We start from the raw sequence: 22,320 nt of genomic DNA, 5'->3' as shown, positions 1-22,320 counted from the left end.
ATCCTCTTTCGACGCCCTTTCTTTCAATATATCTAATGCAGACCAAAAGTGTACCTACTACCTACACGTGACCACATACACTTGCCGTATGACGGCAGTTGCAATTAAGTACCTAATTATCACCGATGCCGACACCGTGTTCCGATCATTAGCCATCGATGCTGTAAACTGTTTCGACGTCTACACGCACAGCAATAATTAATCACACACTGTTTCTAAAGAATACAATGGGTAAAATCAAAGTTTAACAGCGCTTTACACTTTGACTTTGTTTTTGAGGGAGATCATTTTCAGGATGTCTGGGGGAAGCTGTAGGTTTTTTAAAGGAATTCAGACACTTCACGATTTTTTGCTGCTTGCATCTTGCGATTCCATGCGACTCATTTTATGTAGTCTGTTCGCCCAGTGTCGGGTCTACCGACGCTGCGTTTGCCGTATCAGTACCTCACTGATTTATGCTACTTTTATCAGACTTCGAATCTCTTCTTTTTTGATTTGACCACGTACGACTGTGAGCTGATTTGCCACAAGTCTTGGCCTAGGTACAGCGCAAAACAGCTGATGAAACCTGCACCGTATTCAGAGCAGTTTGTCTCAGTGATATATTCTATAGGATCGGAAGATTTTAGATATGTACTGAGCAGTTTGTTATTAATTATTAAACAAGTGATAAAAACGATTGAAAGAAGATTTAAAAATCGTGACATTGTAACACTGACCTCAGATGATAATAGGTCCGTGGTAAAATGCTGAAGCCGTTTAAATCGATTCAAACTGAACTGAATATCTCAATAAGTAAAGCATTGTGTAAAGGAAATGTAACAATCAGCTTCAAGTAGCAGCAAGTTCCTATAACAATCATAACAATTGAATGCTTCTGTACCGGACGATGGATACGATCGGACAATACCAAAGTGCGATGAATGAAAACATGTTGTACCTATAGGTAACATACTCGTAAATTATGCCAAAGTTATGACCATAAATAAACGAAACTTTAAACCTCTTTGCAAGCTGAATTGTATTTTTTGAATCTACTTGAGTCTAAATAACTTTGCGCAATTCATAAATATTGTTTTTATGAGAGGGCCCTTCTAAAGTATTTATTATGCGACTTTTCTTAATCGATAAACAGTTTATTTAAGAATGCTTTATATCGCTATAAAGCAGCAGTGTGACTCACTTACTAATTGACATTTGGACGCATTTGGCTTGCGTATTCCTTAAGGAGTATACTTAAGGGTGAAACAAGAAAGGATTTTTGAACATCCTCTACTTGGCGCTCAACATTTATTTCAGTCAGATTTAGCTCAACGAGGCACCTCCTACCTAAGTACTGGTAACATAGAGAGTCCATCATGGTTCATTAGATGGATGTAGAAAATAATAAGTTTTACTTTATTTATCTTAAGTTTCACGAAAAATTTTAAACTCAAAGCGGACGAAGGGGAGTATACATATGTAATATAAATACAGATGTATTATTTTTATTATCACGTTGTGAACTTATAAATCGGTATAAAATTCCTCCAATCCATTTATTGTTTTGTGAATTGTGAATCAATCGGAATCTATTATTGAGTTCTCTGTTATTTCTTTTTATTTATGTAATATAACAGTTATAATTTATATATAATAAAATATATTTTTAAGTACTTATTGAATACCAAACTAGTTAGTTTATCATAAAAACTTCATGAGTAGTTTCCTATTTGCACGCACCGTTGCCCACATAAATGAATGCTTTTTTTTAATAGAGGAAAGTGAATAAATCTATCTTTTTCATACTTCACCTAAACCCTTAGATACCTTCCTACAGTCAACACTCAGACCCAGCGAAGGGTGCGGCAATTGTTAGCGGTGTAATAAGAGACAAGTACTCTTACAAGTGTAAACCGAAAATAAACATAGGGACAAGGCAAGGAGACACCCACTCTTACTACTCATCGCGATATGACAATAGGGGGAACCTTTGTTTGTCCCTCAATACCTACTACGTGATGAAAAATCCGTATGAAACAGACAGATGAAAAATTGATACTGCAACTAGGCACTCCGATGTATTAGGAATACTCTATCTCTATTTGTTATGGGATTTTATTATACTTTATGAAAATTAAGCTTAATTTGCTTACTCCGCGAAAAGCAGGAGAATCTGAATGGTGTAATTCATAATTTCTTCAATTATACTTCACACTAAACAGATCTTTGGCAATGTACCCTCTACACACGTTTCGCCCCGAAACCGGTGCATCCTCAGGAGATGTTGACTTTACAATGAATAATTGACGAATATTAATTTTCATAATATATCATGGAATTCCGCAAAGTAATCCGCCTGTTTCTATGATCCATCCAATATTTATTATACTTGAGAAGGTTGATAGTCGGTTTGCAAAATATTAGGTTATAGGTAACTAATTGATAACGTCTTATATATCCATTCATGTAAATAGATTTAGGAGCGCTCTAGTGTATGGTTGCTGCAGATAAGAATACAGTTGTCACGTCCTCTTCCCGCAGGTTTCGTACGAGGCGACTAAGGAAATATAACGGAGAACCATCTACTGCGATCACCAACCCCGCTGCCTAGCTTAGAGAGTATGGGTACAATCTACCGCTGGGAGAAGCCTTTAGTCCAGCAGTGGATTGATCAAACTGCCCTTTAACCGGTTCCTTGTATTGTGATGCATAGTAAAAATACTCCGAAAGCACAACCCAGCCCACTTTCCACAGCACTGTTTAAAACGAGATCGTATAACATCGTTCATTAAACCCAGCCAACGCTCAGACAAAGAGTTCCCTCATTAGCCAGTTAATGGATTTGGTTTCCTCATAGAACTCCCAAATACTAACTGGTTAACCGTTGTTCTTGTTACAAAAATCAATGATCTTTCTCAAATATCATTGAGATCATTCGCAAAGTGTACCCAAACCTATACAAAAATAATTGCTTTTTTTAGTTTCTTTTGAACTAAAACAGAGATAAACTTGAAATTTGTGGTATAAATGTAAGTGACAAAAACTAGTTAAAACGGTTTCATCAAATAGTTTAATCATACAATTATATCTGCTTGGGGACTGGCTATGCATTGCCGGACCCAAAGATAGGCTTACGCAAGACTGTAAGTCCATATGAGTCCGGTAGGGAAGTAATTTATTATCAAGGGATATTACAGCTCCAAAGGAGACATCGCATAAGTTAATTATAGTCTAAATGCATACAGAATCAGTATAAAGACAGAATTGTTAATAATCGATTTTATAAAAGAGGAATGTTATGGAATCAACGCGTGTTTTTTTTATTCAATTTGATCCGATGATTCTCTTTTATTGGAAAGGATATTCGGTGAAGATATAATGGAGAGTTATGGAAATGGCAGACATACAAGAGTCTGTTTGTTTTTTTACGATTGTACTAGCTGTTGCCCGCGACTTCGCATTTGTTTATTTGAAACCAGCGGAAAACGTTTTTGTCTGAATTTTGCTTAGTACGATTGTGGAGCCTTTGACAGGTAAAATTAAATATATAATTTTGAGGGGTTCGTTAATGTGGTGATTTTAAGCTATATTACGCTATATTGCCAAATTACATCAAAATCATATTATTGCAAGGATTGAGATAAAGACTAAACATAGGTAGAAACAATTAAACATTTATAACATTTATATTAAAAAAATAGTATGAAAGTATAAGACGTGCCGCATAAAATTGAATGTCTGAGATCAGAATTACTACTTTCGTGTTTTTAATATATGAGTACCTAGATATTATGTGAAAAAGAAAACTTTGTAGTGTTATTTAAAGTGCGTGTTGTATTACTATACAAAAACGAAGAAGAGGCACCGGTAGAAACTCTATCTACTGACGCTTAGCGACAGGTAGCTGCTACCGACACTTGTGGGACGTGACCTAAAGTTAGATAGATACTAGATAGCTACAGTTTGTCGTCGATAGCTATCTACTCGTATCATAAACTAACGACAGGTTTTTGGGAACGGCCGTTAAGGATTTCCTCCTAGATTATTCAACCAAACTATGTAAGTTGAAATTCGCCTCAATGGTTACGGCAGTATAACTTTCATCAAAACTAAATTTCATGGTTCGCGCCTACCTCAGGTTTCTAGTTAATTGTTGAATCTAATCACAAAAACCATTACAGCATCAATTTATGGCCACTTTGCAATTAGCCATTATTTCTTTTGCCTATTAAAAATTATAGTCTAAAAATAAATAAACTACCTAATCCTTGTGTTTTCACCTGGTTCAAATAAATAAAAAGATGGTGGGGGTAAAAGAGCGCATGACGTCAGTTTAGCATCTTTATAAAATGCGTAAAATATAAGTTTTCAATTCAGCTCGTACAAAAAAAATCGGGCGTAAAATTATATTATTTACCGGCGTAAAATGTAAATTTTTGATATTGCAAAAGAGCAGCTGCCGAATTTCTCGCCAGCTTCTTCTCAGGAGAAACTGCCTTACGAAACGGTGGTATAGTTACCACTAACAGACAGACTTGAAGTTTAAAAAGTGCTTATAGAGTAAGCATACTTGAAATAAATGATTGACTTATTTTAAGAATTACTCCAATCTCTTCTACCATCTCTCTCCATCATAACATAGGCTACTTTTTATCCCAGAAAAACAAACGGTTCCCACGGGATTTTTAAAAACCGCAATAAATACGGACAGAAACGTGGGCAACTGCTAGTAAATTAAATAAAATGGGACATGGATCCAACTAGCACTACAACTTAGTAAGTTTATGTTTACAGCTATAATGGCCAGTCGTAAAAATGTCTTTATCCAGACAAGCCCACTATGTCACTCGAATAGAATGAATAATACATGTTAACACTTGCGCTTTACCATGCGCGCTGCACCACGCCTTCTAAGGCGCATGCGTTAGCGTCGTAAACATGTCACTTGCGAATTACGTACAAACTAGCTGTCTACAACCAAGGAAAAGGATTTTGAGAACGATGCTTTTCTGTTGTGTAAAAAACAATTTTAACACCCAAAATGTCCATGAACACTAAAAAGCGACTCAATATATCATACATCTGGAGCACAGCGTTATATGCGTGCGAGACTTTGACATTGACACAGAGGTAAATTGTAGAAGAAGAAGAATCACTTTATTGCACGTATAACATACAGGAAAAAAAACAGTATAAAGTAAACAATGAAGAAATGCAAGGGCGGCCTTATTGCTGCAAGCAATCTCTTAAAGGTAACCTTTGTAGACAGGATTTACAGCAAGTGAACGGGATAGTGCCAAGACAGTTGATACATATATACATAAATACCAAAATGTATAGATACAACTACATAGATTAAATTTAAATAAATATGCGTAATATAAATATAAACTATACATCTGACGGCCGATTGTCGCAGTGGGCAGCGACCCTGCTCTCTGAGTCCAAGGCCATGGGTTCGATTCCCACAACTGGACAATATTTGTGTGATAAACATGAATGTTTTTCAGTGTTTATGATAAATTATTCATAAAAATTATTCATCAGTTATCTTAGTATCCATAACACAAGCTACGCTTACTTTGGGACTAGATGGCGATGTGTGTATTGTTGTAGTATATTTATTTATTTTATTTATCTTTATATATATATTTCTTGTGTGCTACACGCAACTAATACTAACTGTACTCCTAGACGGCTGGACCGATTTAAATGTATTTTTCGGTATGCGTTTGGGTTGGTTGAGATTGGTTTAGATTCACAAATCAGCCCGAAAGATATCGCTGGGGTCAGCTAGTAATATATATAAATATAAAACATACATAATATATATAAGTAGATTTGAATACATAATTTACAAACACATACAATTTATAAATACATACATTATTTGCAAACAATTCAACTGCTGGCTAAGACATGATGAGTTTATCTCGAATATCATTGGAGGAAAAGTAAGAGGGTAATGGGGAAAAGGACGTCCGAAACTTGATTTTGTGAGACAAAAAAAAATAAAAGTTGGGATGGGGCCTTGTAGAGATTTAAAAGAGAGGTCTTTGTATAGTGAAGACTACACCGACGGGAGCTTAGCTCTTAAGTTAAAGAAGAATTTGATTAATTTCAACTTCAAAATGCATATAATTCAAGGCCTAATAATTAAAATATGCAATTTTGAAACGTCAAGTCTGACTTATTGTAGTGGTTCCGAAAGCAAAATCTAAACTCATACATAACAATAAAACTCTTTTACAACATCAACGTTTAAACAGTAATTATTGTCTTGTGAGAGTTGAAAGTGGACCGAACCGAACTTCCAAGCAACCCTGCCATTAATAAATTCATCAAATATATTGTAACCACAGTGTAATATGCATTGCTAGGTCCAAAATTACCTTAGGAACCATATTGTTAAAAAACATATAGCACCTCAACCCGACAAAAGACCGAAAGAATATTCTGTGCCTTACGCAGACGATATGCAGTTGCCACTAGTTTATGAACGTTTCTAGAAAGTCAATTGTTTAGATCCAGTTTTTGTTTATATGTAGGTTAATAAGTACACAAAACGGTTCTTGCGTTTAGTAATTAAATTTATGTATCTTATTATACGTCCCCATCGAGCTAGCTATGTAAGGTATTATGACAACATTGTCAAGTTTAGAGTTGCGACCACTACGTTTCGCAAATAATATGATTGTACGCCCCACTTCCAATGTACACAACTTCAAATATTAGCATTCAAGCACGCACACCAGTGCAACTGGTGCCGCTTTATTACGTGCTAATTACTAAATTATTACTGCATCTATGAACATTACATTACTTATAACTTTATAAGATATCATTTGTAGAATTATTGGAATATTTTTAATTTAGAACACAACTTCCAATCGTATTTAACACCTTAACTAACGGAAAAGCGATGATAGACTCTCATCAGTGGTTCAGACTTCTGATTCTCTGTCTGGGGGTTAGAATCCCAGCACGCACCTTTAACTTTTCTAAGTTATTTGGGATTTTATGTAATTAAATATCACTTAAACGGTGGAAGAAAACTTCGTGAGAAAACCTGCATGCCTGAGAGTTATCTATATTATACTAATGAGCGTATGACGTGCACCAATCCGCACTGTGCCAGCGTGGTGGACTACGGCCTAAACCCTTCTCATTGTGGAAGGAGTCCCGTGCCCTGAAATGGGCCCGAAAAGGGTGGATGTGATGATGACTAATAGAAAGCGTTATAAACTATAGCATATAGAATGTAACATTAAAAAGTTATTAAAATAAAGCCTTATAGGTAATTATAAAACTCAAGTAAAGCACTCATTCCTTGAGTTACGTGGAAAAAGATAATAATTTTCTTTCGGTGGGTTGATCCCAAACTACCGCCATCAAATTTAAGTAACTCAAAAAATACCTGTTTGTACCACCAATATTGGTTAGGCGGCATATCTATATAAACTTGCACCTTACAAATATTTCGCTATCAAACCCCTTTTACCACGACTCTATAAGACACGCCCAGGTTATATTAATGTAGCAGTGCATTATTAATATATCGCATTGCACGATTATGACATAAGCCGCTACTGACGGCCAAACAATAGTTGAAATGCGTGCACGCTTTATAACACGGACCACTCATATCACGATATCGATATTATTTGAAAGGCAAGGTTAATTTGTTCACTTTCTACCTTACAGTAATAACTAGTAATATTTACTACCGTGACTTCATTGGAACCTAGCTGCTTTACGTGGAACTGTTCGTTTTCACAGTAAATGTTACTCTACTTGATTCAAAAGACTCACGCGCTTTGTCCATCGCCGGCACATCAGCCATCTCTGTGCCAAATTTTATTATAATCGGCTGCGGTTCAGCTGAAAATACAGTAACAAACAAGAATATCTTTAACGAGTCGAATTCTGTACATTCAAGATATTTATAAGAAATTTTTGATCAACGTCGTCGACCCATTACGGGTCCACTGCAGGGCACGGGTCTCTTCTCAGAATGAGAAGGATTCAGGCCGTATTTTACCACGCTAGCAAGTGCGGATCGGTAGACTTCACACGCCGTTGAGAATACACATAGAGAACAGTCAGGCATGCAGGGTTTCCTCACGATGTTTTCCTTCACCGTTTAAAGAATGTGATATTTAAATTGTTTAAATTAAAAACGCATTTAACTCCGAAAAGCCAGACGAAAGGAATGCCGAAGTCTTATCCACTACCATCGAAACTGAATCCAAAACGGTTTTATTTTTTTCATTTTTGTCTGTCTTTGCATGATTCGAGGTCATACTACGCAGAAGGACGTAGGATACGTTGTATCCCAAAATTCAGCCCAGTTCCTTTGGGAGAGGGTATAAGTTTTTTTTACGATTTAGCACTATAAGTCCGCTAACTCTTGACTGATTTAATTTTTTTTTAACCGATCCTGCAAAAAATAATTATTCGCTTTGCCGGTTTTGTTTTTCCTAAATTTCTCAGCGGCTAGCAGCAAATCCCTCACTCAAGACTTAACGATACTTAAACTTAATACATTAAGTGTTGGCACATTTATGACGACTTTAGTGGTAGGACTCAATATTTATTTATTTATTTATACTCTTTATTTGTACACCACTCAAGCAAAGAAACAAGACAAAAAAGAACAAACACATGAAGAATAAAGCAGGATACAAAAGGCGGCCTTATCGCTAAGTAGCGATCTCTGCCAGGCAACCTTAGGATTAGGAAAACTAAAAAGAAAACAAATAGGTGGGGTACACTATTTAGTACATACATACAAATATCTACATACTAATACATAAACCAGACTACACAAATAAAAAAAAAAAAATTAAAAATACTATTGATAAATATAAAAAAATAAATATACTAATACATATCCTAATATACCATAAATACTTGAATATGAGTTTGAGTAGATAAACAAATAATAATAAATAATAATAATAATAATAGTCGTCTTTACTGAGCGAGATAATGAGCCTTAACAGCATTTTTAAATATGCCCAATGACTTCGACTGTCTTATGATCAATGGGAGTGCATTCCACAATTCAGTAGCTTTGACAGTGAACGAATGCTTATAAAACTTCGTTTTGTGGAACGGCATGCTCAAAGTCAGCGCACGACTCGATCTAAGTTCCGACTGCACTCCAAGAAATTTAAACTTCTCCTTAAGATAAGAAGGAGTCTTAGGATTAAATAACACACAGTACAGAAGTGAAAGTACATGAAGATCCCGGCGACGGCGGATAGGGAGCCACTTAAGCTTCTGACGAAATTCAGATACATGGTCATATTTGCGTAATCCAAATATGAACCGAATAGCTAGATTTTGAAGACGCTCAAGTTTGTTAAGATAGTCCTCGGTCAAATTAAGATAGCTTGCGTCCGCATAGTCGAGAATAGAGAGAAAAAGAGAATGTGCTAACATAACTTTAGTCGGGATTGGAAGAATGGATCGCAGACGGCACAGCGACCTAAAAGTGCCAAAAGTCCTTCTACTCAAATCCCTGACTTGCACAGACCACGATAACTCTTTATCAAGATGCAAGCCAAGGTCCTTTACAGAGGCACAAAACGGAATTGTGACACCATTAAATTCAACACTAGGTAGATTTCCCCAATCAACCCTTGACCGCATATCAGGGCTTCCAATAATAATAGCCTGAGATTTTGCTGGATTAACCTTAAGTCCATACTGCCTGCTCCACTCAAAAATTTCATTAAGATCGGCGTTAATAGCAGCAACAGTAGAACCAAGGTTATCAAGGGTTGAATGGCGATAGATTTGGATATCATCTGCATACATGTGATAGAGAGAAGAGATACGTTTGGAAATTGAATTAATAAAAATAGCAAAGAGTAAGGGAGATAACACGCCGCCCTGAGGTACCCCGGCCGCAACATCACACCAGGATGAAGAGGTCTCCTCAATCCGAATGCGCTGCCGACGACCAAACAGGTAACTCCGAAACCAATCTATCACCGATGGAGATATGTTAATGGAGCGCAGGATACTCAACAAGATATCATAATCAACTGAGTTAAAGGCATTACTGAAGTCTAGCAGTATCAGTACTGTGAGTTCCTTATTATCCATCGCCCACCGAATATCATCAGTTACTTTTACTAGCGCTGTAACTGTACTATGACCAGCACGAAAGCCGGATTGCAAGGGACTGAGAAGTAAGTTTTTATTAAGGAAAAGATGGAATTGTTCGTAAACTAGCTTCTCAAGAACTTTAGAAAGGAACGGTAAAATAGAAATGGGACGGAAATCAGAGAAAGAAACAGGATTGGCCTTTTTAGGCAGAGGGGTGACTTGTGCATTCTTCCAAGCTTCGGGGAATTTGCTAGTCAAGATGGAATAGTTGAGAATATGGGTAAGAAAAGGTAGTTGAGAATATAAAATGTATTGAACATATTCTTGGCAACCTTTAGCAAACGAATCAACTAATATTGCGATTTCGATTCGTCCTTTAACGATTACTATTCTTGAGTGATAGGAGCTGAGACTGATGGATATCAATTTATCTTTCGAAAAACGGGCACCCATAACTTACTGACTTGGGTTGGGACGTTGCTGTTAAGACAAAGTTACTTAATATTGAACACATTATTTGTTGGAATTCAAAATATTTAAAATAAGACAATACGGGAGTAGGTCCCCGGGACGGTATTTGTCATTGGCAATGTTTACGTGATTGAAGGTGATTTAAGCTCCAAGAGCAAGAACAGATATATTATTCGTCCACACCTCATTCGTTTTTATTAATATGTTTAAATACGATCTGTCTGTATCTTAAGTTTGTATGTTTGTATCAGTACGATTGAAACAATCTTAAAAAAACTTCAAATTACTTGACCCGAAAACCTAATAACTAGTAGTACTAAGCAAGTAAGTACTCTTACTGTATACTTAATCAGCAAATATTGAAAAGAAATCATAAAAACATTTTTAAATAGCCATTAGAGTTAAATTGAAGTGGGTCATGCGGTAAAGTATACTTACTCAATGCAACCGATCTTTATGTAACTGTGTATTACGACTTGTAAGTCATTTAACTATTGTAAGCCCAAACGGTTTCTCGGAAGTAGAAAAAGTAAAAATCTTACGCTAAATGGATGTCGAGAAATATTCCATTAAGGTTATAGAAATAGCTTCATCAATTTTAATTTTATACTTGAAAAATGGGAATGCCATTTTACAAGTATAAAAGTAATATTTGTATTGAACCCTGTGTTTTGGAGTACACATAAAAAAAACTGAAAACAATATTTTATAATCGTTAAGTCATTTTGATCCGTTTTTCAATTATTTTCAATCATTCTATTATCAATTCCATCTTCATTATGAGTTTCACAGTTAAATAAATGTTACCAATATTTCTTAATTTAATAGCTATAATTAATTAGATTGGAAGAAGCCAGCTTAGCTCTCATCTCCCGCAAGATAGAAAAATGATTATAAATGCTGATATTGGAAAAGAGCAACTACTGAGTTTCTTGCCTGCTTGCCTCTAGAATCTGCTTTCCGAACCGGTGGTAGAGTCACTACAAACAGTCATACTTGACGTTTCAAAAGTGCTTAAAAGTAGGCCTACTTGAAATATATAAATTCACTGCGAAGCACTGGTACAAATGAGTGATAGTCTATACACTACACATGCGAACTATAGGCGCCGCCATATTAGCCTCAGCTGCTTTGACGAACGCCTATCACTTTATCCCTACTCCGCGGCCGACCGTCACGCGACATGCAACACACAGCCGAAAAAGTCTGAGACGATGTAATAAAAGTTTCACTTTAAGAAAATATTTGAGTTTGAAATAAGAACACAGCATACTCACGAGGTTCGACCACACAGAGTTGTTATGGTTTAGTTATCCTTTAGGGATAATCCTAACTACGCGGTTCCGAAATCCCCGCCGCTTCGCTCACGTTAAATTCGAATATCATACAAATTTCAAACCTCTATTCTAAGGAACGCCTACTTTACAACAGCTATCGGTATGGCAAATTTGGCTCTATACATTCAGTCATTAAACTGTGCTTTGAAAAATCAGCCAGACACCTTACCCTTGTACATGTTTATGCTGTAGTTTTGTCAAGATCGGTTATGCCGTTAAGCAGAGTCCAACTAACTCTTCGCCAGTTTTATTTTTTATAAAGTCAAAGAAAATTTCGAGCAAATTTGACGGCCGACTGGCCGAATGTTTGTGTGATTAACATAAATGTTGTTCAGTGTCTGGGTTATCTGTATATTATAAGTATTTATGTATAATATTCATAGAAATATTTATCAGTCATCTAAGTACCCATAACATAAGCTACGCTTAGTTTTTGGCTAGATGGCGATATCTGTGTTGTCGGAAGATAAAAAAAAAACTTTATTCAGATATGACACTTTTGATGCGTTAATTAGATACAAAATTTGTATATACACACTTTGTACATATACTATATTAGTATATGTATTATACTAACAACGGTGTACAAACCTACATATACTATCCACCGTCTCATTTGGTTCTACTGTACCTTGTACTTATACTATGTAGATATGCAATATCAAGGTCGCTGTATTCAATGTCTCTACATTAAAAAAAAATAATCATGCGCGTGCGCCGGCGCTATAACATGTTAATCGAAACGGTTTGCGTGCACCAAGCTGCTTTCGAAAACCACTCTGCACCATTACTAGTATATTTAAACAGTGTAGTGAGGTCTTAGAGTTTACTTCGATGAAATTGTATTTCAGTCAGTCTGTCCATCTATTGGAGCCAATAGCTTGCAATTCACACTAAAGCACTGCCTGGCCTCCAAAAATTATGTAACTCTTATTACACGCCTCATAAGCGTAGCGTTAAGGTGGGTGTTACTGTTAGTTTACCCACACCGAGTGATTCTCCAACTTAAAATGTCACTTTTTTAATTCTTTATTGCTTTTATAAGTGAATATAAATAGACAAATGTTGAGAAAAAACACTATTTTTAACACCCATGATATTTTAAAATCTCTTTTTGTTATTGAAACTAATATTTAATAAATTGTTTAAAGAAGTTCTGTCCGGGACGTCCGTGTGTCTGTATGTGCCGATCTTGTGGTCACGATAACGAGCGAAATACTTCACTTATCGAGTTGGTTTTTTTTGTAGGCTTCAGTATTTTGAGGAATAGAAGCCTATTACTGTTCACGGTATAATTAGATGTAGCTTAATTATTATTTACAAATAATCTAAATTTTATTGCAATGAATGAGATTATGAGGCGTGCACTTTTGGATTTTTCAATTTTAGGTTTTTTTTTATTTATTTTATATATATTATGGTTATTAATATACCTAGTAATAAATATATAAAAAGTAGGTATACAGTCACGCCCTTGGTTTTAAGTAGAAGTTATGTTTTCAAAAACACGTACATTAATCATACAACTGTCAATAGCAGCATTGTCCCGCAGCCCGTAGTTGTAATACATTACGGGTTTCAGTTTTCAGCCCAGTGCGTGCTCGCACCGTCAACATTAGATAACCTTGAGGATTATGCGCATTACGTGAACAATAAAATGAGGTACGAGAATTTTAATAACAAACTATTAAAAAAACACTTTTATGACTGCCAGACTCAAAACACACCTGAACAGAGCGTAAATAAAAAAAAATGGTTTATTTAAGTTGGTAGAGTTAGTTAAACAAACACCTGTAGGTGTACATTACATGACTATAAAATTTGAGGTTTTTCGTCGATTTTCATGGAATTCCCTCATCAGATCCTTATAAAATTGGATCCGCAAGTGACAATTGGACCACCTCGAGAGTCCCATCAAACATTAAAAGAATTTTCAAAATCGGTCTATAAAATAATATAGACTTAAAACCTAACGAACATAAAAGCACGTGTTGTAATTGTACTGCCCGCCTTTATCTATATCGCTGCTGTTTATCATCATCAACATCCGTAGCTTATAATATAATAGAATAGCCCCACTGCTAGATTCACTCCTCAGGTCGCCAGAGGACTTTTCTCTCGTAGGACACAAGGGATTGAAGCTAGAACCTCAACCCTGCTCTAATAAAGTTTGGGGGTCTCTAATGCTTATATTTTAATCTATTACTAGTGATGATAGCCAGGAAACACATTTAAATTCTACACGAAATTCCACGCGGGAAAAAACGCAGGCAGAAACAAACTAATTTACTCGTTAGAAATCTTATTTCTACTATGCATTGAACTACCTATGCATTCAATCGCTTCAGCACTGCAATATCCTTTATATTAAAACTACTAAAGCAGCTCTTGAAGCGCTGCAATATACATCAGTACCAGTTTTCAGATAAGACGTTATCAGTTATCAGAAAATGAGTTTTCTTCCGTTTGCTCAGTGAATGAGAGCGACAGCTTATCTCATGCGCCATGTTGTTACTTGTTAGGACTGTTTGCTTTATTTGACGTAATATTTAATTTGTTATAAAACATAATCATATAATGTATGATGGTAATACGTACATAAAATACTAATATACCTAAGCCTAATGGGGACAAAAAAAAATGATTGATAAAAGTGAAACAAAAAGTGCAAAGGGTACCTATTTCATATAGCACAGATCAACCTCTTGACATTCTACTCTCCAATGTCAGCTGCTGCTAAAGTTAAATTTCAGTATGCTACTAAAAATGGAAACTTCCGAGAAGCTTTGCTTCCTCGTTTCAATTAGCAACGCAATCTAGAATTCCCTTTGAGCAGCTGTTCTTCTTCATCATCATGTCAACCAATGGACGTCCACTGCGTCCACGTTGTATGGAGTTCGAAATACCAACGTCTTGTGCCGCTAGAATCTAGCGCCTCTCTGCGGGCCCGTCACTGTCTACCGATGCGAGGTCGCCAACCCAGCACCTTAGGACTCCAATGTCCAACGATTCTCCGAGCTATGTGTCCGACCCATTGCCACTACAGCTGCACTACTCGTTGAGCTGTGCCAACGGATCTACGGATCTCCTCAATCCAGATTGGATCACGTAGAGACACTTCGGGCATAGATCTCTCCATCGCCCGCTAAGTGACTTTGAGCCTTCTTAAAAGACCCATAGTCAGCGAGGTTTTTCTTTCCCTCTATTCTTCTCAAGAGTGAAGTGTCAACCCATCTACCAGCATGGTGATTATGGGTTAATCCTCCCGTTGGGAAAGGCTTTTAGTTCAGCAATGGACTGTTATAGATTAGTGATGGAGTGTCAGTATAGGTACTTGTCGAAAAATTTAGTTACTTAATAAATTCGTAGCACTCATCTAAATGTTTCGACTTTCAACACGTTGTAACAATTAGTTTCAAGTCCACGAAGTATATTCCAATCAGTCTATTTATGGTTATCCCCGATACCGCACGGTAAATTAAAAAGTAAAAATATTTCCGGCGCCCGTTCTTCCGCCCAACGATTCAGTTTAACCAGAAATACACCAGACTAAGCAATTTAAGTACGAACTTAATTTGTAACTAAATTCTTACCAAAGTCGCAAAGCGATACATACTACTGATGTATCTCAGAATTTCATATTTACCAACTTTATATTATGATGATAGCCAGGAATTATTTTCTCCTGATTATTATTTTTCTATGATTATTTTCTCCTGAAAAACTGCTGGTCCGATTTTTAGTGCGATGTCCATGAGCAGAGGCACTGCAGAATATTTGGTGTCGTGATCTTTTTATAAATAAATTCATATTATTATTTATTGGAATGGTCTTGATTGAAAATGTTACTAAAAACTACTAATTTACTAAAAATATAACTTAAAGTAATTCAAATTTTCTTTATTCATGTAGGCCTATCACAGGCACTTATGAAGCGTTCATACATATATGTTTACATAATTGTAAGGGGATGGCGATAACTTTGTTCGCCAAAATCTAAGAATGGCGGTCTAAGAAACTTAGCTGGTTTTTTTTTTTGTTATCACCATCTCACAGGAAATTAATATTAAGCTATGAAGTTACAGTAATTCACACTCTTAAGCTTTTTAATCGTTTAAGTAATCCTTTACATTATAATGGGATTTTTCTGTAAGCTTACGTTTTATATAAACTTTGAACTTATTAAGAGACATCTTAAAGATTTTATTCGGTAATTTGTTATAAAATAACATACAATTGCCCTTGAATGAATTAGCAATTTTATGTAGGCTAGTAAACAGCACAACGAGTTTATTTTTGCTTCTAATATTTCAGTTTTTGTCCAGTCAATAATTACTATACAAGTGATGCCATGCATGGAATGGTGCCAAGAGTGCTGGCTGCATTTCCGCGTCATTGTTGTCATTAGTGTCTAATTTGCTGTAAGCCCTTCCACTAAACCAGTTTATCAAGACGTCTTATGTAACTGATCATATTATTGATGCTGCGTTTAAAACTAATTACTGGTTAACAAGATTGTGAAAATTTCTTGGGACTATCTCGAGAGCTTTAAGTTCAATAATTTTTGAGATAAACAACTTTCTTAAATCTCAGAGAATAACGTTAATACTAATAATCTTAAATTTGATCAGTCAGGCTATGGACCATTTGCGCTAACCAAACCACTATCCGAGATTGCATCATTACCTACCACTAGTTAAGATTGCAGAAGCAGTTAGTTGTAATGGAATACAAAAAAAAAGAATTTAGTGTCCATTAGGATCTTCTGTAAGTTTTTTTTTTTTTAATAAATTAAAAATAAGTCAACGAGCTTTTTTTAAATTATTATTGTGACAATATCTACGTTCGTATTTCTACGTGCTCTATTAGACAAGTAGGAGTATTTTTTTCCGCATTAAATAAATGCTTATATTATGATTTCATGACTTTGAATTCTCATATTATAAAAATAAATAACATCACATACCTACTACTAGGATCTTTTTCTTTGTCAGCATGTTCACCGCCTATTTTAACACGTTTTTTGGGCTTACAAGTAAAACGATTACATACAACTATATAGGCATTTTGAAGTGTCTCAAATGCAAAATAAGAAAATTCCTATACATATTACAATAATAAACACAACCATTTTGACTTTATATATTTTTTTAAGAGTAAAAGCGAATACCAAGTTATCGTCACCGTGTCGTCCCCGGAGCGTACCGGTACGTCATCGACGGCGCCGCGGCGCGTACACACTAGCCGCGAGCGCGTACTGGCGACACGAGAGTACCGCACGGGAAAGTGGACGGTCTCATGCAAGACGCCACCAAGCGAAGGTCAAGTTCAGTGAACGACTCCAAAGTTCAGCCGCTTACTCTCGCTTGTGACGCAACACGAACGAACTTGATAACTCATAAACAACTACTGTAACTAATTTAAACTTATTGAAAAGTAGAATGTCTGAGAAAGCGCTAAAAACGAATCGATTAGAATGTGATGTTTTAAATGACGTACATTGCTAATCACTATTTATATATATTTTACGGCTATAAGTTAAAACGCAGAAATGTTATGAACGCGGATCATTCAATTAAGTAATTCCGCGTTAGTTTTGTGTAATGCTATAAAGAACAAAAAAAAATTACTTAACGTTAACTTACCTACGTTAAGTATTTTTTTTATTGTGCTAGACTAAAGCATACTTGCATAGCTGGTTGCCGAAATAACAATACACATGTAGTGCTGGCCATATTTTTGCGCGCCGAGTTTACACACTCCACGGTCTTATGCTACCTGTGTCTCTGCAGAAGCTTCCTGCACCCATTGGGGACGATTAGGGGCATTTTGGATCCACATCCCATTTTCTATCAGTCTATTAGGCCATGAGCCCGCACTTTCGTGTCGCTTACTTTGCAAACCGAAAATGGTTTTTTATAACGGTTATCCTTACTTATAATTATTATTATTCCTAACATGACGAGCAAAGCTTTTTATCGGGATGTCTGACTGAGAGCTTTCTGATCAGGTCCATGATTAACCAAAATGTTACAAGGGCGTAAGTCGTACACTCTTCTTTTCTCTTTAGGACTGTACTACTGCATTTAGAATACATTTAATAGCGTAACAAAACACTTACTTTAAATCGGGAAATACAGAAGTACTAATATTTCATTTACCGAGTCATTTCTTAGTTGCATAAACCCCACCCAGCATCCGCAGCAAATGAATCAATTGCGGTCCACCCTCCCTCTCACCCCCTAAAAACTTTCTAAGCGCTAGAAAGGGAGGGGAGACCTCCGCATCGCGCAAGTCTCCCTTAGAGTTGAAAATAATAAGGGGGCCGGGTAAAGCTCAGACGCTATGATCGGGACATTGCATTTTACAATCAATAATACTTAGAGACGTGCGTGTGAAAGTGCCTTTATTTAATTGGAATTTATGTGACGCGTACGATCGTCAATTTTAGTACTTAGGAGATTATTTTGTGTCGTGTGGTGACGGACATGTCTTTTTTGTTATGGGGGTACCTTAAGTACACTAAATGCGTCCTTTATCTTTTGGTGATAAAGAAATGAAATGTATTGATGGACTTTCCATTAACGAAATGTTACTTTTAAGGGAGTGTTAGTAATTAAGTAGCTTTATAAACATAGTTTACGACTCGTTGTGCGGTTGGTGGGTAACCAATTTTGTTAAAAGTTATTACTGGGGCATTATAAAAAAAAAGAGTTTGATATAATTTCATTTTTTATTTCAACGCATTGTAATTTAACAAAAATTAAATTAATTAATTAAGATACCGATTTATATCTATGGCTATTATTTATGTGCTGGCTATAGAGGACTTTCTTAAATTTATAAAAACTCTGTCAATACCTAATACTATCTCACGCGACGCCACGCTTACTAAATTAAACAAAATTGTTTTATGTTGTATGTCCAGAAAGACATTACCTATACCTAACGACTCGTTACGCACGATTATTCACTGTCAAGTGTGTGTTTTCTTTCTTGTACGCCATGCATCTCACGCCTGTAATACACTAATTACGTAGGGTAGGGGCGCGTGGTATCCGGTGTTCTGCAATGTGGATGGTATAATGTTTTTTAATGTAAGTATTAATTGACAAACCAAGCAGATTGCCCATCTGATGGTAAGTGGTAAACGTCGACCAGCAACGAGATGCCTTGTGTGCTACGCCAGATGTGCCTGTAATTACACTGACAACTATGCCCTTCAGACCGGAACACAGCACTGCAGCTATGATGCTTCATGGAAGGAATAAGCATGGCGGTATAACTTCTGTGGACGAGCTCTGTCACAGAACGCTCTATAAGTACTAATTTATATAGATGGTTCTAGCGGAGCCTTTCAAATCAGTAGTTAAATATTGGACAGAAGCCGGCATTACTCTGAACACTGCATAAGAGGCCGTCGTGCCGCTTGCAGTGACGACATACGGGTCGATTTTACTGCGAAGGCGCGCAAATAGTTGTTTCACATCAGAACTACGTTACAAAACATAGATTTTCGGTTTACATATGGTATATTTAGTATCTGTCTATTAATCACCCATAATAAAAAGTTTTTTTTTTCCTTGTTTATATCTTTATGCAAAATCAGACTTTAAGTTATAAGCAATAATAATTGCAAACTAAAATTAATATTTACAATAAATATAAGCCGTCTAACTTATGGGCATGGTACCCAAAATGCTGGCTAGACTTAGCTGTTGGGCTAAATAAGCGCCAGCTCTTGGGTCACCAGACGTCAAAACCAATTTTTGGGATGTTAATAAAAAGTTAAATATTGACAAATGCATTTCTGTGGGAAGAACAAAAAATGGTATTTGTTTATAAACCCCTAACAAACTACGTTATAGCCACTGAGATCTGCCCGCACGTTCCCACGCTCTCTCAGAACCAGCCCAGGTTGATACGAGCCCACTGCGGGCTGTAACTTAAAACCACTTAAGAAACTTGTGTGACTCATAGTGGCGGCAGCGGCTAGCCAGACATATCCTATCTTCCCTTTGATTCATTCATACGTGTAGAACATGTTTTTCGTTAAGCTTATCTGGTTATATTCCAGACATTACACCTACGAATACTTACTCGTAGTTCATATTTCAATGCCGTCTTTAAAATGAGTTAATTATTGATGTTTACTCGGTTTTTGTAACGTTGTCGTTTGTTTGGCAATGTTAATCAATGCCGTGCCGTGTGGTGACGGAAGATCGAAATACAATTGTCACCACCCCTCCTCTTATCGCGGGTGTCTTAAAGGCGATTAAGGGCAATACAACAGCAAACGGGCAGCAGCGTCCTCTGTGCTACTACTACTGTCTCCTGCGGTCACCAACCCGTCTGCCCAGCGTGCTTATTATGGGCAAACCCTCCCCTTGGAAGAGGCCTGGCTTTTTTCTGTCAAGCAGCAGACTATTATAGGCTTTGATGACAATGATACTATCAAATCTTAGAAATGATTTCGATAATTCTCTTTTCAACGTGTTTCCTACCATCCGCGTAAGTTATCAATTTAACAAAGTAACGCTGTGCTGTGTTAAATCAGACCCTTAAAGTTTGTATGAAATTAAACAGTTGTTTTTTTTCCATCAAGATGTCTTCACGGTAACGCCTATGTAACTTTTGTTAACTCGAAATAAGCAGTTGCATGATAAACCCCGACGAAGATCTTCGGACGCAGCGGAAAAAGTTCCTCAATGAACAGCAAATAGCTTGCAATTAGTGTCGTCTCAGTAAACACTAAAGTATAATAGTTATAATAATAGATATCAGTGTTTGTCACACTTCCACTGAGAGCAACTCTCAAATGTTAGAGTGTGATAAAACACTGAAACACACAAACTATTCCGACGTTATTCGTTTATTAAAAAGGTTAACGGTTAACCTTTGTAACGTTGCTACATAAAATTACTTAGAGACACTACACAGATTCGTTTTACTTTAATCCTATATGATCAGTGACGATATCTAAACTCTCAGATATCACGTGATGCCTTTGGCGGCCTATATTCGCAAATAATTTATCATACTTTCCACAATATGTAGTGTCAAAAGCAATTCAGATCACTTGTAGTGCATCAATTAAGACACATCGCTAAAGCGTGACTCCGCGTAAAGAGAAACGAGGATGATGAGTTTATATGTACTTTGTATGTATATGTACTTTGTTTTTCTTGATTGTCCAAAAATTATTGAAAAGATCATTTACATTATAAGACGAGGAATAATGAAATAGAGTAAGGCATAGTATCATTTGTGTATATTTGAATTTACCTTTGAATCGGTTTAAATATGGATACTTGATGGGAATGTTTATGGTGCCAGCTCGTAAAGCATCCTTAGCTGTCAGTGTACGGTCACCGCTGCCACCCCACCGGCACGGACCTTGCTATTTTTAGCCAAGTCAGTATCCCGTTTTAGCCTCTTCCACCTCCCCATAGACTAGGAAAACGTTAGAAGGACCTCAAAGCCTGTGCGTTAACCCATTATATGTTGGTGAATTGTTTATGTCGGTTTACACTTAAATCAATTGTTTTCTACCTACATTTTGAAGTTATATTTATTTTAGCGCGTTAGGAAAAATTTACAAACGTAGAATAGGGCGAGAAATAAAAAAATTTAAAAGGTTTTTATCTTCTAACGCGTCTATAAGAACACATGTTTTTTTTAAATGAAAAATGCGTATGCGTAACTCCGTCATACTTAAAAGAGAAGTTTACTTTTGTTGAAGGGCAATCCGGTCTAAGATCGTGTCGTGCCCTGACACTGAGTATGCCTTTCCACAAAAAAAAAATTTATAAAGATTCATTTACCGCTATCGAATTGTGGAATGCGCTTCCTATGAACATACGGCAGTCAAAGTCACTGGCGATATTAAAAAAAGCCGTTAAGTTTTATTATTTGTCCAACTGAAGGCGATGTTTAATAGTATTTATTTACTTTTATCTAAGTATTTATTATATGGTATATAGTTTATTTGTGTTTATATAACTATATGCAATATACCGTAAACACACGTAGCATCGTTGTTACGCTCAAAAAGGTGAACGTCTATACGAACGTATATATTTCTTTTAATCTAAGTTCTGGCTCATTAGAACGCCATTAGGAATTGAATTTCTATGAAAAACTCTTCTCAAGTTTTAAAGACGCTGCACCTGAAAAGACTTTGACAAAGAATCGGATGGAAATACTGGAGCGTTTAAAATTAAAGAGAATTCTAAAAGCGTATTCACTGTTCCTATTTGCTTTTCATTTTAAACTGTATACGGGGCCACGAGCTTTGTCATATAAGCGGCAACTTGGCGGTACGACTGGCCAAGTAGTGGTCGCAAAAAAAAATGTTTGCCTGTCAATATATTTGGGTCATCGTATCACTGAAAAGTGGTGGACCGATTTG

General features: G+C 36.3%; 1 protein-coding gene across 3 annotated transcripts in view; it reads right to left on the bottom strand.

Moving 5' to 3' along the window:
* LOC120624954 (GAS2-like protein 3) overlaps positions 1–22,320 on the bottom strand; it is a 110,043-nt gene that overhangs the window by 60,766 nt on the left and 26,957 nt on the right. The window contains exon 1 of one of the 3 annotated variants that reach the window (XM_039891797.1): positions 16,876–17,117. The exons of the other annotated variants lie outside the window; for them this stretch is intronic. The gene's annotated coding sequence lies outside the window, so the exon portion shown is untranslated. Of the gene's footprint in view, positions 1–16,875; positions 17,118–22,320 lie in introns of those variants that run through there. 3 annotated transcript variants of the gene reach the window in all.

The sequence above is a fragment of the Pararge aegeria genome, chromosome 7, assembly GCF_905163445.1.
Source record: "Pararge aegeria chromosome 7, ilParAegt1.1, whole genome shotgun sequence".
NCBI lineage: Eukaryota > Metazoa > Arthropoda > Insecta > Lepidoptera > Nymphalidae > Pararge > Pararge aegeria.
Note: the sequence above shows the minus strand (reverse complement) of the source record. Positions and strands in the feature narration are given on the sequence as shown.